General features: G+C 44.4%; 1 long non-coding RNA gene across 1 annotated transcript; it reads left to right on the top strand.

Annotated features, from left to right (window-relative positions):
* The first annotated feature begins 7,757 nt into the window (after window positions 1–7,757).
* LOC135283132 (uncharacterized) lies at window positions 7,758–13,838 on the top strand. Its single transcript, XR_010349009.1, has 4 exons — window positions 7,758–7,859; window positions 8,241–8,463; window positions 8,806–9,001; window positions 12,214–13,838. It is a non-coding gene; the product is annotated as an uncharacterized LOC135283132 (long non-coding RNA).
* The last annotated feature ends 1,044 nt before the right edge of the window (window positions 13,839–14,882 follow it).

Below are 14,882 nucleotides of genomic sequence, written 5' to 3'. Positions count from 1 at the left end.
GCGTTCAGGTTTCATCCCACGCAAGCTCTCCCTTGCCAAATTTCCTGTTACATTTTGAGGACATTTATTTTGTCTTGTCATTTTTTGAAGCTGCTCAGAGTACACAGAGAGAAGTGCAGGAGACCTGATCCCGAAGCAGTGCTTTGAATGACACAGCCCTGTCCCACCACACAATGACAGGAAAGAAGCTCAGGGTGGAATCAAATACGGGCACATTCAGCAGCAAAAGTTTTCCCAACCTGTGCAATAGATCCTAGAATCACAGAATCACTGAGGTTGGAGAAGACCTCTAAAATAATTGAGATTATCTCGTGCAAATGCAAATGAGGGAGATAGAAACCTGGGGGCAAAGCAGTGATGGTGCTTTTGACTCCTGCCCTCCTCTTGCTGCCCATGGCCTTGTCTGGAAGGCACAATTAGCCTGGAGCTCCTGGAGCTGCCCTGTGCAGAGGCTGAGCTGTGCTGGAATGCCCCTGGCCATGGGTTTTTCCCAGATATTTCATTAACGTTCAGAAATGGCACTTCCTCGCTAATAGTCTACCGACATTTAATAAACACAGCCCAAGAGTTTTATAACCTGTTAACTTCCAAGTGGCAATAATTAAACAAAAATGATAAATAATTAAGGCCTAATTACATGGTATCAGTCATTTCATTTTCCAGCAGGCACGTTAAGTGCATTTGCCACTGCTGATTGGGGGCTCATTCCGCGCGCGCTCAGCACTTTCTCTGCGCGCCTGGATGGAGAGTCAGGTTCCATGCAGCTTTATGGTGGAGAAGAAAAAGGAAAATGTGCTTCATTAGCTCGGTAATTGTCCCCTTCTACCACTGAAGATAATTCCCACCGAGGCTCTTGCATGACTTTGGGAAGGCAGCAAACAGAGCCGTTTGTGCTTTGTGTTTCTGTGACGGACTGAGCTGGAGGAGATGGGGCAGGTGCAGAACAGAGGTACCACTTTTCACGGCCCTTCCCCTTGGTTCTGGATCCCAAAATGACATTTGTACCTTGGGGCTGATGTCATGGGATGAAACCAACCCCAGTGAATAGACAGAGGGCAGGGGTTTGAAGGTGTGACTCCAGGATCCATCTTCAGATCCAACTCATTGTCAGATCCACAGCTGAGGGAAATCCCCAAAGCCCCACTCTAACACCAATTCATCTGAAAATACCTGCTTCCCTAGTGCTTTGAATGGGTATTGAGGACTGCTCTGAGGACAGAGGCACAGCTGGAGGGGCTCTCCATAGCTGGAAAGGTCAGAAGGACAGAGCTGGCTAAAAGGGAAGGAGTGGGAGCACCACAGCTCTGTGAGGGCACTGAAGTCCCTGGTTCTCCTAATGGACAAGGAAATATGGAACAGTCTGATACAGTCTAATATAGGGAGGATGAGCTGATGGTACAGAAGATTGCAGCTGTTTGGCCACAGTGAAGGGATAGTGCAGGGCTGCTGAAGGTTTCAGGAGGGAGAGCATGCACTAAATCCACTCAGGTATCTGCTGCCAGGGCAGCATTTGTCTGCTGCAGGGAATAAATGGCCTCCATTGCTTGGAAAGCAGGGAATTGGTTTAATTGATCTCCACTGGACCCTTAGTCAAGGGAGCCTTGCACATGCTTTCCTTGCTTCCCTGAAGCTGTGCAATGAGCTGGCTTGCTGCAGTTAATTTCCAAATGGCTGCAAAAAGCTTCCCGGTATTCAGGCAGCAAATTCCATTCAGTTTTTTTTTAGCCTGTTCCAGTTCATCCCCTCAGACTGAGGACATAAGTTGATTTCCCCCAATGAACCTATTTCCTTATTTTACCCAGCCCCACTGTTGCCAGTTTTGGTTTTTGTCTGACAGTTCTGTGGGTGCCCCCCAATATTCCAGTGCTGCCAACTCCAGTGCTGTGGTTGTGGTTTTCCTCAGTTTACTGCAAGGTGGGGTGGGGTGGGGCAAAGTCAGCCCTGGAAGTTTGCTCTTTCTCTGTTTTTCCATCTGACTCTCCTGGGTGAGGGATGGAGACCTTTGCACTGCAGAAGAGTTTGTTTGAGTCAAAGAGCATCAGGTGTGCAGATGATCATGGGAAGGAGCTGCTTCTGAGGGTTAAGGCAGGACTGAGCATTGCAGGACTTCCCTACCCTGCTCACAACCATACATCACAGCTGCTCAATAAGCTTTGCTCTTTGGGCTCCCAGGCTACTCTGGATTTTATTTTTCAGTTTGTGTTTCTTCCCCAGGTAGAAAGACAGAGTGACTCAGCTACAGGGTGAAGTTGTGGCCACTAAGTTGTCATGTTGGCTCTCTGTGGGACTTGAGAGCCTGCTGCAGATGCACACAGCCTCTGTATTAGAGGATAAGTTGGGCTGAATCCCCATCCATCTGCCAGAGTGCAGGAGCCTCTGTGACATCAGGCATGGAGCCACAGCTGTAAAGTGATCATTCTAATGCATGGTGCCTGGTGTACAATTTCATGTTTAATTGCACACTGTGGGCACCAAGGAAGAAATCTAAACCAGCATCCCAATGCAGCATTTATCCTTTCTGCTCTCACCAGCAAGCCATCCCCAAAAATAGCCTGGCCCCTCGCTCGTCTTTCTGCTGAGACTCGAATGTTCCTGGGGGAGCACAAACTGCCCTGCCAGCAAAATCTGCCTGGCGAGTCACTGAGAGCCCTCAGCATCCTCAGGGAATCCAACACTCCCACTCCAGCAGCTGGGGACTCAGTCAGGACAAGGTGTTTCTTCACCAGCTGGAGCTTTACACAATGAGATGCTGAGGAACCACCTCGCCTGCAGAGCCAGCAAGTTCCCCAGGGGGAAGGAGACAGTGCAGGGAGTGAGTGGAGATGTTTTAGCAGAACAGTGAGGATTCTCACAGGAAGGGGGGCACGCGTCAGCTGCACCCCACTGTTCAGGATGTGTGGTGCTGTGTTCAAGGAACTGAAGCTTCCTCAAGTGCACAGAAAAGTGAGATTGCTGCAAGGAAGTGCCAGCCCTGGATTGCTGGATAAGTCTGTGTGCCCGTCTTGATCTGCCATTGAGATGTGAGGGCTTGTTCTGGCCCCAAAGCAGGTGTTATGGCCCCAAAGCAGTTGTTCTGATCCAAAGGCAGTTCATTTGGGGAATTTGGGGTTTGACTTGAGGTTTGACAGCAATGACATGTGCAGCTTTTAAATCTGTGGATCTCTTAGAAGATCCACCTTGGAAAAGAAGGAGAATAAAGCATGGTGACAGCTCCCTGTCTTCCAGGTGTCTGCTCCTTCCAACACAGATCACTTTCAAAATGAGGCTGTAAGAGGGTTTCTCTTCAAATGACATCACCTTAGGTGATACTTCACTCAACTCTAAGGAGAGGGTAGTTTTCTGCATTCTGTCCAAGATTAAATTTCTTCAAAAAAATTACATTTTCAAGGGCTATTTTCACACTCAAGATCCCCCTCAGTGAGAAACACTGAGCTATTCAGAAATATCTTATGTGGTGATTTTAAGGAATCTAATCAGGAGTTCCAGTGTAGCTAAAATTGATCTCCTTTACTAAAACCTGGAGAATTACCTGAATTTCCCCATTTTCCAGGTGCCCTGAGGTAGTTGTGCTGTTTCAGCATCCATATCTAACCCACCCATCAGAGTGCACTGCTGGGCTGGAGGAGCTCACCCAAGGTTCATGGAGCATCCAGGAAAACTTGTGGAGCACAGTTCTGGTTTCCAGAGGAACAGCTGGAATGTCTGGATGCTCTACTCATGAGAAGAAAAGGAGCTTGCTTGCTGGGCCATGTTCTCCAGCAGCAGTGGAGAGATTGTAGAGAGAGTATGGAATCACAGCAGCAGGAATGCAGAGGTCTGAGCCAGAGAAAAGCCTGGAAGGGATTGGGAAAGGATTGGGAAGCTGGATGCAGAGAGGGCAGTGTTAAACCTCCCAGTGGCTCTGTCCATGGACAGATGCTTCCCGAGGTGTTCCTGCTCAGCCCTGGGACATGATAGATGTGCTCCTGGCCAGGAACCCACCCTGCAGCAGCAGCAGCAGCAGCAGCAGCAGATCCTCTCTGGCAGAAGACAGAACAGCACAAAGTCTCTCAAAGTTGTGTTAGTCTTTTTTTCCACAGAAACCCCTCCTGCTTGCCCTGCAAACAGCTTGCAAGGACCTCAAAACCGCCCCCCCCCCCCCCCCCATGGCAAGATTCTTTTCTTCCTGCCACAGCCCAATCTGCATTTTCAGGTCTCCTGACCAGCCACCTTTGTACATACTCAATCAAATTATTAGAGGCCCTCGTCTGTGCTGCCATATATGTTGATGTCCGGGCATTAAATATTTATGGAAAGATTCATTATTTGGGCATTAAATATTAACTCATGAGGGAATGAGTTCAATGATTTGTGTTTGTTTTTATGAATTGAAAGTGTCTGGTTTCCAAAGGCTGGTGCTTGAGGGTAACTGGTGTTTCACTCCTGGTTTTTGGTGGAATTGCTCCTTGCCTAGCAGGAGCAATACTCCTTCAGACATCCTTTCTCCCACGGCTCCTGGCTGCCTGGGCCCTGGAGATTTACTTTGCTATCAATATGTTTTTTTGTTTTGTTTATAAGCCATGCAGTTTTAGCCAACTTCCTTCTTCCCCCTCTGGCCCCCTCCATCGCAAGCCTCTCCACACACTCACACGGGAGAGACTTAAGATGCTCAAGTATCAATACAATTGTGTTAGCAGGAGCTGTCTCCTTGTGCTCTGTCTCTTTAAGTGAAGTTTATGGCCTGAAAAGTAATTGATTTGCAATGGTATTTAAGACAAGAGCTGGAGGATACTGCTGTGCTCTTCTGCAACACAGTAGCCCGGAGAAAACCATTGCTAAAACCATTGCTAAAGCAAAAACATTGACTTTTTTTGTGATGTGGTCTCTTCTGATGCAACCAGCAGGGGTGAAGTCTGCTCTATTTTTATGGAATTGTCTGCTATTTTTACAAAGGTAGTTTGGACACTGTTCAATCCTGCAAGTTGAGCTGTGGTTCAGGCAATGGGTGCAGGAAGGGAGGGCAGGATGCTCCAGGCTTCTGAATGCTGCTCCCTCCTTAAACTTTTGCCTTGGATTAGATTTTAGCCTGTTTTGTTGAGGTTGGATTTTTTTTTTGTTTTGGTTTTTTTTTTTTTGTGGTTTATTTGTTTGTTTTTTTTTTTCCCCCAAGCAAAGGTAGTTTTAGAAGGAGTCAGGGGAGGCTGGAGAATCTGCTGAGGTTCAGCTTCCTGGTGTATAATGGCACGATGGGAGGGATAAATACATCCTTGATTGTGGGCAGGGACAATGCCAAGGCAATATGAGGGGGTAGGATTAGACCAGGAAGATGGGAAGATTTTCCTAATACACTTGAGCCCTTTGTACAATCACGCTGTAGGACAAACTGTAAATTGGTGTGAGAACATAAAAGTCCCAAAGCCAATGGCAAATCTCCTTTTTTCAGTAGGGTTTGAATCTGCTCTGCTCTCTGTGGAGCAGGAATACAGAAGTGGTTGGGTATTTTGGCTTAAAAATTCAGAGCAGGATAATTTCAGTAACAAACCTGGGCAGCCAAATGAAGCAAACCCTCCTTGCAGCCCACAGGGCTTGCTGGAATCCCATCCCAGGAATTTCAGAGCAGAGCCATTTCCCTGGGCTGAAATATGAGGGAATTCAGATTAGCTGTTGCAGGAGGAACAGCAATAGTCAAAATGATCAAGATAATAGTCAAATTGACCATTTTGTGCAAAGACTTCTGTCAGCAGCAAGTGGAACTTCTCAGAGAGAATCAAACTGCCTGAAATCACTGTTTGGGATCTTTCCAGAAATTCACCTGCAGAGTTCATCAAGTCTCCCTGGTTATAGATGCTCATGGTGAGATACTCTGGTGACTTCCCAATGTTATGTGCCGTGAGAAATCCTTTCCTGGGAGGAGTGGCACTGGTGCATCCAAACTCAGGGTGCAACCAGGACAGGGTTGCAGCAACTTAAGGACTTGCTCTTTTCTGACATGATTTCCCAAGGGAACATCTATTGTATATTTTGACCTAAGTAATTTTTCCTTCTTAAAATCAAGGAATTTTATGCACAATTTTGACACCTCCAGTGGGAATTGGATGCCCTCTGTGAGACACATTCCTCCAGAACCTCAAGCCTAGACACAAAGTTATGGATGAATAAAAACTATTTCATCCAATCACATCAGAGATCAAGCCCAGTCTGGAAAGTTTATAAAAAATGGAAAACAAACATCCCTATTGCCCAACACTTGTTAGTTTGTTCTGCAGGATCCCTCCAGTGGGGCACTGTGGAAGAAGCTGCAGCTCCACAGGAGCAGGAGGGGATCAGGAAATGTTCATGGTGACCTTTTCTTGCCATGGTCTGGCATTTGGGAAGATTTGCCTTCCCAGGAAATCCAGAGCTCTGAGTGTCTGTCCCTATTTCTACAGCAGTGGGGACAGGAACTTCAGGAATTGAAGATTTCTGCAGTTTCCTTGCTGGACTTTCTGCTCTGTTTACATATTATTATTATTTCTGTCAATTTTTTTAAGCTGCCACCTGCAAATTTCCTTTCTTCTGTCGCAGGCAGTGACAGATTCTCCGTGTCCCTCTTCCTTCTCCACCTTAAAGGGAGCCTACTCCTTCCTACCTTAATCTTTTATATACTCACTGAATAATAACCTTTTCTGGTCATTTACTCAGGAAGGATTTGTCATTCCAATATTTCATTAATCCTATAACATAAAGCCCAAAAGATATGTACATGGCTGAGCAGCAGCAAATAATTCCTTCTGTAGCCTTAAATTCCTTCTTCCCAGCTTAAATGCAGCACACCCTGTGTAGGAGAAGATAAGTTTGGAAGGGAGGTGTCAAACCCACACTTTTCCACCACTTTTGGGGACCACTGACTTTTTGTCACCAGAGTGATAATCAAGCTTTAGAAGGAGACAAGGGGATTCCAGCTGATCAAAACTCCTCTGTCTGCAGGAAACACCAAGCCACTGAGAAAATTATGTCATTCCAGGCAAATGTAATTTCTGCCTGTAATTTTGGTTCATCCCTGTGCCATGTGGATCAAGGGGCTGCTCTGAAAGGTGCCAGAGATGTTCCCTGCCTGCTGCTCAGGGCACTGTCCCTCTTACAAGTGTTTTTTTAAGGAATGTGTCCACTCTCTCAAGCACCCGGGGAAAACTGCTTTTCTGGGATTGTTACAGAACCTCCTGGGGAAAAGACAAATCAGGCCTTTTATCTGCTTTTCTGCTTGCCACAAGCTAGTCCCAGCTTCTAACCACTAAAGGCACTTCTGCTCCTCTCTGCTCTGTCAAAGGATTTAAGATGATCAATTTATAATGTCTACAGAGTGCCAGTAAGAAAAGATCTTCTGAAAATGCCTTGGATGAAAAGATGCTGTGTAAAAAACATAAAAAAAAATCTTTACCCTGATAGACTGATTACAATCTATTGTGCCATGGATTAGTGGGTGAGTATTTATTCAGCTTATTTTTTATTCCTATGTACAGATGCTCTGGACCACAATGACCTCTTTGAAGTCATTATTGGCTCTTGCATCCCTGAGTAGCACAGAGGGCACATTAATAAGCTGTGTATAGAAAGAGACAATGAAGTCCCCAAGAAGTCATTAAGAGTCTATTGTGTCAGTCTGACTGTAGCCCACAAAAGACACCAAATCTGAAAGCTAAAAATATCCTCTGGAAATGCTGTTGACACAGTTATTTCACATTGGCAGCAACATCCTCCCCACATACACACACACACTCCCCCTGCTAGTCCTGCTCAGAGCAATGAATATTCTGGGAATATCTGTTTTTTCTTGGGATTCAGCCATGTCCAAATGGCTCTGTCTGCACCAGCACCTCCCAGCTTGATTAGTGAAGTCTGAGGTACTTCAGTTTTCCCTCAGTCCTACAGTCCCCATGTCTTGCGCTGATTTTATGATGATACTTTATTCCCTAATCATCTGCTTTATGCCCAGAGATGTCTGTGGTATCTTTAGGATGAGCCAGGGGCAGGGTTGGAGCCTGGGAACACCATGTATGGGCTCTGTTCAATCTCCCTCTCCAGTGGGCTCTGGACAGTGCAGACCAGGGACGCTGCATTGGTCCTCTTGTTGGATTGGTTTTTTTGTTTTTTGGTTTTTTTGCTAGCTCAAAGCAAGAAGTTTATCTCCTAGCATGGGGGCTGTACCAGGAATCCTCTCAGTGTCTTTTTGGGGTTTTTTTGTTCCTTGAACAGTTTTTGGCTTGAATTGTTTTTCTTTTCAGCCCATCCAGGAGTCAGCAGGGCCACCCCAACCCAAAACCTTGGAGGAGCTGAACCAACACCAGGAAGGGCATTAAAATCCTCCAGTTCTGGCTGCTGTGAGGGGAAGAACCACCAGAAATTCAACATGTTTCCCATCTGTTCTGCTCCAGGCTGCTTTGTGAACTCCTCTTCCCATCCCAGAGACAAAAGGACCAGTCACCATTTTGCTTTCCAGGCGATGTGGTCAGTCTGTGTGTTTTTCTTCCCTGGGCATTGTTTTTTAGATTTAGGTTTTGGGGTTTTTTTGTGGGTTTTTTGTGTTTTTTTTTTTTTTTGTTTGTTTGTTTGGGTTTTTTTGTTTGTTTGTTTGTTTTTTGTTTTTTTGTTTGTTTTGTTTTGTCTTGTTTTGTTCTGCTGTGAGTGTAGGGTAAATTTCTGGGAATTTATATCTAGCATTTCTTCAATCCTTTTTTGTGCCTTGTGGGCACCCCCTCTTCCATCCTTTTATATTTGTCAATGAACTTCTTCTTTTTTTTTTTTTTTTTTTCACTTTCACCTGCTGGTATTGATTTCTCTCATTGGCAGAAGAAAAGGGAGTTACTGAAGCCCTTTCCTCTTTAGAGGAAATGGTCATTCCAGGACATTTTCTCCTGAAATTTGCCTCCAAGACTGAAACACCCCACAGGGTGAAATGCTGCATAAATACCCAGCTGGAGATTGCTGCTGTGCCAAAGGGCTGTGGCACAGAAGATCAGGACAGGAAAAGATGGGAAGGAAACAGGTACTCGCTGTAAATATTCTGTGCTTTTTGCAGACACAGGTGCTCCAAGCTCACCAAAGCAGATCTCTGTGTCTGAGAAAATGATCTCTGTGTCTGAGCAAATGTCAGGAGGGAGAATTCTCCCCAGTCCAACAGCCGAGGAACAGCCCTTGTGGAGTTTCTGGCAGTCTGCATCCCAAGTGCTGGCTGGGACACTCCAAGGACTCAGTCCCAGAGGTAACAAACCTCAGCTGACTCCCAGCTCTTGCTCTGTGCTCTCTGCAGGCTCCAGACATCACCAGATTTTCATGGTATTCCTCACAATTTCTGGGTTTAGAGACAGTGTTTCTTTTTTCTAAATAGAAGCTGGAATTCAATTGTTGCTAATCAAAACCAAGACATGCACACCAATATATGTTCAGCCTTTCTTTTAATCTGAAGAAGTCTTAAACTAAGAGGAAAGTTCCTATCCTTAGTACAGTTGTCATGGTTGATGCAAATAAACAACACAACTCCCTTCAATGGCCCAGTTTTATTAAAAAAAAATCTAAAACCCAACACAGCACAGTTACCCAGATATCTAAAATCATTCTGAATATGACAGATATTTTAATAGAAGGTTTGAAAAGTCCTTTAATGAGTCTCATCTCACCCTAACACACACTGATCTTGCAAAGAGAGGCTGCAGAGTGTAAACAGTCACTGCAACAAGCAAAGAGAAAGGTGGGAATTGATGTAAAATCCAGTTCTGCTTTTCCTTTTCCCGATTAAAAGGATAAGGGACAAGATTATTCCCTGCCTTTCTTGGCTGTGGAGTCTCCAATACTGTGTCTAACTCATGCTGAGTAATGTGTATTGATTGCTTTGTTACCAGCTTTATTGTTCAGTCCATCACCAATAAAAAGTTTATGTAAAACAAGAGAAGAAGGAAGCAAGGGAGAGAAAGTGACTGGAGAGTGCAGATGCACACGAGGAGTAATTGCTGCTTTTATTTCCACACAGATATGCTGTGCCCAAATTTTAGCAGCAGGAATTTATTTCTCATCATCCTGTTTTAAAGCCTTCAGAGAAGGCTTTGGGGTTTTTTGTGTTTATTTGCTGGTTTTTGGTTTTAGTTTTTGGGGTTTTTTTACTTGCCCGTGTTCAAGTTTTTTTAGAGAAATAAAGTACCAGGAGAGAAAGGGAAAACCGAGTGAGGATGATAAATTTGTATATGAAAAAGAGTGGCTGGGAGTTTTGCTGTGGTTAAAAGGAAAGGAAAAGGGAAGAATTGGCTGAGAGTCTTTAGGGCTGGGCTTCTTTACACAGGTGATGAGAGCAATCACCACCTTTTTCAGAGGCTTCTGGGCTGAAAACAATTTAATTTCCATGGCCAAACATTATTGTATGCTGTGGCCTTGGCTGGGAACATAAATGAAATGGGGATAGAGATAATTCTGTAGAGGGTGGTGCTCCCCTCTTCCATCAGTCAGGCTGAGATCCACCCAGTTTAATTTTTCAATTCTGGAACCACCCTCACCAGGCAGGTACGGAGATAAATCCAGAGGACAAAGGAGGGTTTGCTGATTCCAGACCCAGCCAGGACCCTGTTGGGGCTTGGTGCCAGCTCTGCCAAAGGGCTGTGGGTGCACCCTGGGGCTCCTGCTGAGCCCAGCCCTCCCTTGGAGCTGCCTTTGCTGCTGGATTTCCCCGCAGAGCATCCCAAGGACATTTATCAGTCTCGCTTCTTGCGGTTCCATTAACTTTTCCTGGCTTCAGACAATAAAGCTAGGGAGTTAATTTCATTCATTTAAGCAGTGGGAAGGGGGTGGGGATGAAAAATACACTGAATGCATTTTATTTGAATCTGATGGATCCAGGGTGCCGTGCTCGCATCCCTGCCACAGTCAGCAGTGTCAGCACTCAGCAGCAGCTCCAGCCCTGCAAGGAATGACTCACTTGCTTCACTGGTCAAACTGAAGAAAAGGCATGAAGTAAAATACTGTTTCAAGGTTATTCAACAAGAGGTTTTGACCCAAAACTGAAAGTTTGCTTTTTTTATTTAAGGCATTTATTTGTGTCGTCGTTTTTGGGTTGCTGTTGTTGTTTTTTTCCCAAGCAACAGAAGTGTCAGTTTAAAAAGGAAGTGTTATTTCAGAAGGAAAAGTGGAAGCATTCTGTTAGGAAACAGAAATGTGGGAAAATGTTTTGACCTCTTTTTTCTTTCTTAATTTTAACTTTGTATTTTTGTCCTAGATGAAATTCTTCACACGCTGTGTCTGTAACTGAATAGTTCTGCTAATCACTTCCCCCAGACTGCATATTTTGGTGAATTAGATATTTTCACAAGGAATACTGGCTTCATCTCTTCCATTGATCCTCTGTCATGGTTTGACACTGGCCAAACCTCAGGCACCCACAAAAGCTATTCCCTCACCTTCTCAGCTGGGCAGAGGAGAGGGAAAAAATTAACTGAGGACTCATGAGTTGAGATGAGGGCTGGGAGAAAATATTTTTGGCAAAGGAGAGCAAAAGCAGTGCCAGGGCTGCCACCACTATCGAAATAAAACAAAGAAACACAGCCATAGAAAGCTGTGCAGGAAGGATGGAGAGAGAGAAGAGAAAAGATGCCAAAAACCCCTACAGTTCCAAAGCTGAGAGATTTGGTACAAAATAAACCCCTGGCAGCAGTCCAGGTAACCCTTGCCAAAGCCTGCCAGGTGGCAGGTGTCACCTGGGACATGAGGAATGAGGGATTTAATCTTGCTGCAGAACCCAACCTGTGATGGCTTTCACCTGTCCTGCTCCTACCTTATTTCCACAGGTGCAGCAAATCTCTTCCACTGCCTCAGGAACAAGAGGCTTTTACTGTGTTTGAGTGAGCAAAAACCCAAATGATTCTCTTCCTAATTAGCCTAATGAGCCTTTTGGCTCTCTCATGATGACAAGTAAATGAATTTGCCCTTTGCTTGACAAGTTCTTATGGGAATGATCTGAAGCCTTTCGTAACAATGCATCAAAAGTACAAAGTCATTAAAAACCGTTGTCCAACTATGAAATTAGTTATTGATTAATATTGCTTCCAGACAGCCATATTGTTCATTTAAAAAAAAAGAGAGATAAAAGAAAGGATTCTAATGTTCATATTTCTTCATTAAAGAGGTTATTGAAATATGGAAAACATTTGAGATCCTGAGGTCATATATGTACTTCTGTGGTCAGACACACTCATTTTATTCATTTTATATTCACAGAGGTCTTGCACATGGAAAAAGTTGTTGATCACTAAACACCTGGACTGATCTCATCTTGCTGTGCCCTCTCCCAGCTGAAGAGAGCAGCTTCTTCTGGAAGAAGCTTTACAAATCTGAGCTGAACAAGTGCTGCTGTGAGTCACAGGGAGTTTGTCATCTCCCAGGCTGTGAGGCACAGCTAAAACAAGAACAGAGGGCTCCTAAAAGTGGCTGAAAGGCCTCTGCTCTGTGAATAGAGCCAGGAAATAACAGCCATATCAAGTGTTATTAGGGGCCAAAGGAGGGGTGTCAGAGGGAACAAGAGCACAAACAGCCTGTGTGTGCTGGTCTGCCTCCACCAGGATGATTTCCATGGTCACCCAGACAGGTCAAGAGATGTGTCTGCACTTTTGTGCCTGTCAGCCTCCAGCATCCCTCAGTCTCTCAAGTGAGAGGAAGGAAAATGATGTAGGGGGGAAAGAAAAGGAAACAGTGAAACAGTACTTGGAATCACACCAACCAGAAAGGATTTTTTAACATTGTGCTGATCAATGAAGTGAAGTGACTGGCTTACCACAGTGCTATGAATTTGTTTAAAATCAGAACTCATTTTGTAATCTCCTTCTTTCCACAGAAGTGCCATTTGTCAGAATATAAAAAAAAAAATCCAAGTGAAGTTTAGGTTCCACTTCATTCTGAGGTCATTTCCAGCCAGGATTCATTTGTGGGCTGAGTTGATCAGAAATTTTCCAAAATATAATGGCTGTTTCCACATAAACATCTACTTCCTGAAGCAAACATGTCTGATAGGGAAAAAAAAAAAGAAAGCATATTTCCCTGAAAATTCAGCTCTAGGAGGAGTCTGGCCCAACAAATGGCACAGTTATAATATTGTTCCTCCATTACAATTGCCTCAGAATCATTACTCTTGTATTTCATCCTCAGCTGATTAGTCCCTCAGCTCAATTGCTTTGAAACAAATAAAATACCATCTATTTGTGTTTTTGCTTCTGTGGGGAAAAAATCTGCTTATTGTGGTAAACTAAATAGATTGGTTTTGTCTGTGCAGGGTTTTGTTTTAAAGAATGGAATAATTTTGCTGGAACTGAAATTCGGATTTTTCAGGCTCTCTAATGAAATTCTTCTATTGTGTGTTGATTTGCGAAACAGTCTCGACAGCTGATATTAAACAGCTCTGGAAGCTTTAACTGAGGTTTGGAATCATAGAATCCCAGAATGATTTGGGTTGGAAGAGATATTAAAGCTCATCCCATCCCACCCCTGCCATGGCAGGGACACCTCCCACTGTCCCAGGGTGCTCCAAGCCCTGTCCAGCCTGGCCTTGGGCACTGCCAGGGATCCAGGGGCAGCCCCAGCTGCTCTGGGCACCCTGTGCCAGGGCCTGCCCACCCTCACAGGGAAGGATTTCTCCCTAATGTCAAATCTAAACCTACTCTCTGTGCATTTGAAGACATTCCCTCTTGTCCCGTCCCTCCATCTGTTGTCAATCTTCTCTCTCCATCCTGCAGCTCCTTCAGGCCCTGCAAGGCCACACTGGGGTCCCCCCAAAGCTTCTCCTTTCCAGGTGAACAATCCCAGCTGTGCCAGCCTCTCCTCCCAGCAGAGCTACTCCATCCTCTGATCCCCCTGGTGCCTCCTCTGGATCTCTGCAGCAGCTCCAGCTCCTCCCTGTGCTTGGACCACAACCGTCCAAGAAATGCTCTGCTAAAACGAGATTTAGTCCTTGCCCTCTTTTTCGAACACAAGGCGTTCAGACAGTCTGGAAAAGTTTTAGACAGTCACCCAATGTGTATCTTATCAGATTTGCCTATTATTTCTTATCAAATCTGAAACATGCCAGGCATCATTTAGCCTGAGATATTTGGCATTTCACAAACCCTGACTACCTGTCACTCAAACCCAGGTGATGGGCACTTCAAAGAAGACCAAGGTGCAGTTTTGAGCAGCTTTTTATAAATTTCTTTGGACCCACATTTTTTACATGGAAGCCCTCTAGTTAAGGCTAGAATAACTGATAAATTCCATGCATTATTAACCTAATTGGACACAACACATACTCTGAGAGTCTCATTAATATTTTTTAACACGTTGCAGCGTCTTTACTCTTGAGCAATCAACCGAATTTTCATCTCCATAAAAATGGGCTTCTTATAACCAGACAATATCCAATCATTTCCAGTCCATAAGGTAAATTTCCTATATATTCTTTCCATTTTGCAGTTTCCTCACCAATCAGCACAATAACTTTCACCCTATGGATTATTTCTCCATAAACCTTGCCAGAAGCTGCCTGGGAAGGATGGAAACTTGAGTTGGAAGACACATCAAAGAGAGAATCTCAGGCTAAATGAAAGCTCTTTTTAACAGAATTATTCCATTCATTCCCATGATTTCGGCTCTTTAGTAATTCAAATAATCTTCAAAATAAATTAATTAATTGCAATATGGTAATAATATACCAATGATATCATATTTGCCAATATTATTAAATGGTACTGCAGCCCACTGGTTGTTAAGTGATTTTGTTGTTAATTTATCTGTGCAGCAGGAACAATTTGGAGTCCAACACCTGAACATCACAGTCGGAGGTGATACAAGAAAACATGAAAGGAATGACCCTGAGCTAAAATGATTAGTGGTGTTTGTTAGGCACAATGGCTGCAACAACT

The sequence above is a fragment of the Passer domesticus genome, chromosome 18 (genome assembly GCF_036417665.1).
Source record: "Passer domesticus isolate bPasDom1 chromosome 18, bPasDom1.hap1, whole genome shotgun sequence".
In the NCBI taxonomy this organism is placed as follows: domain Eukaryota; kingdom Metazoa; phylum Chordata; class Aves; order Passeriformes; family Passeridae; genus Passer; species Passer domesticus.
Note: the sequence above shows the minus strand (reverse complement) of the source record. Positions and strands in the feature narration are given on the sequence as shown.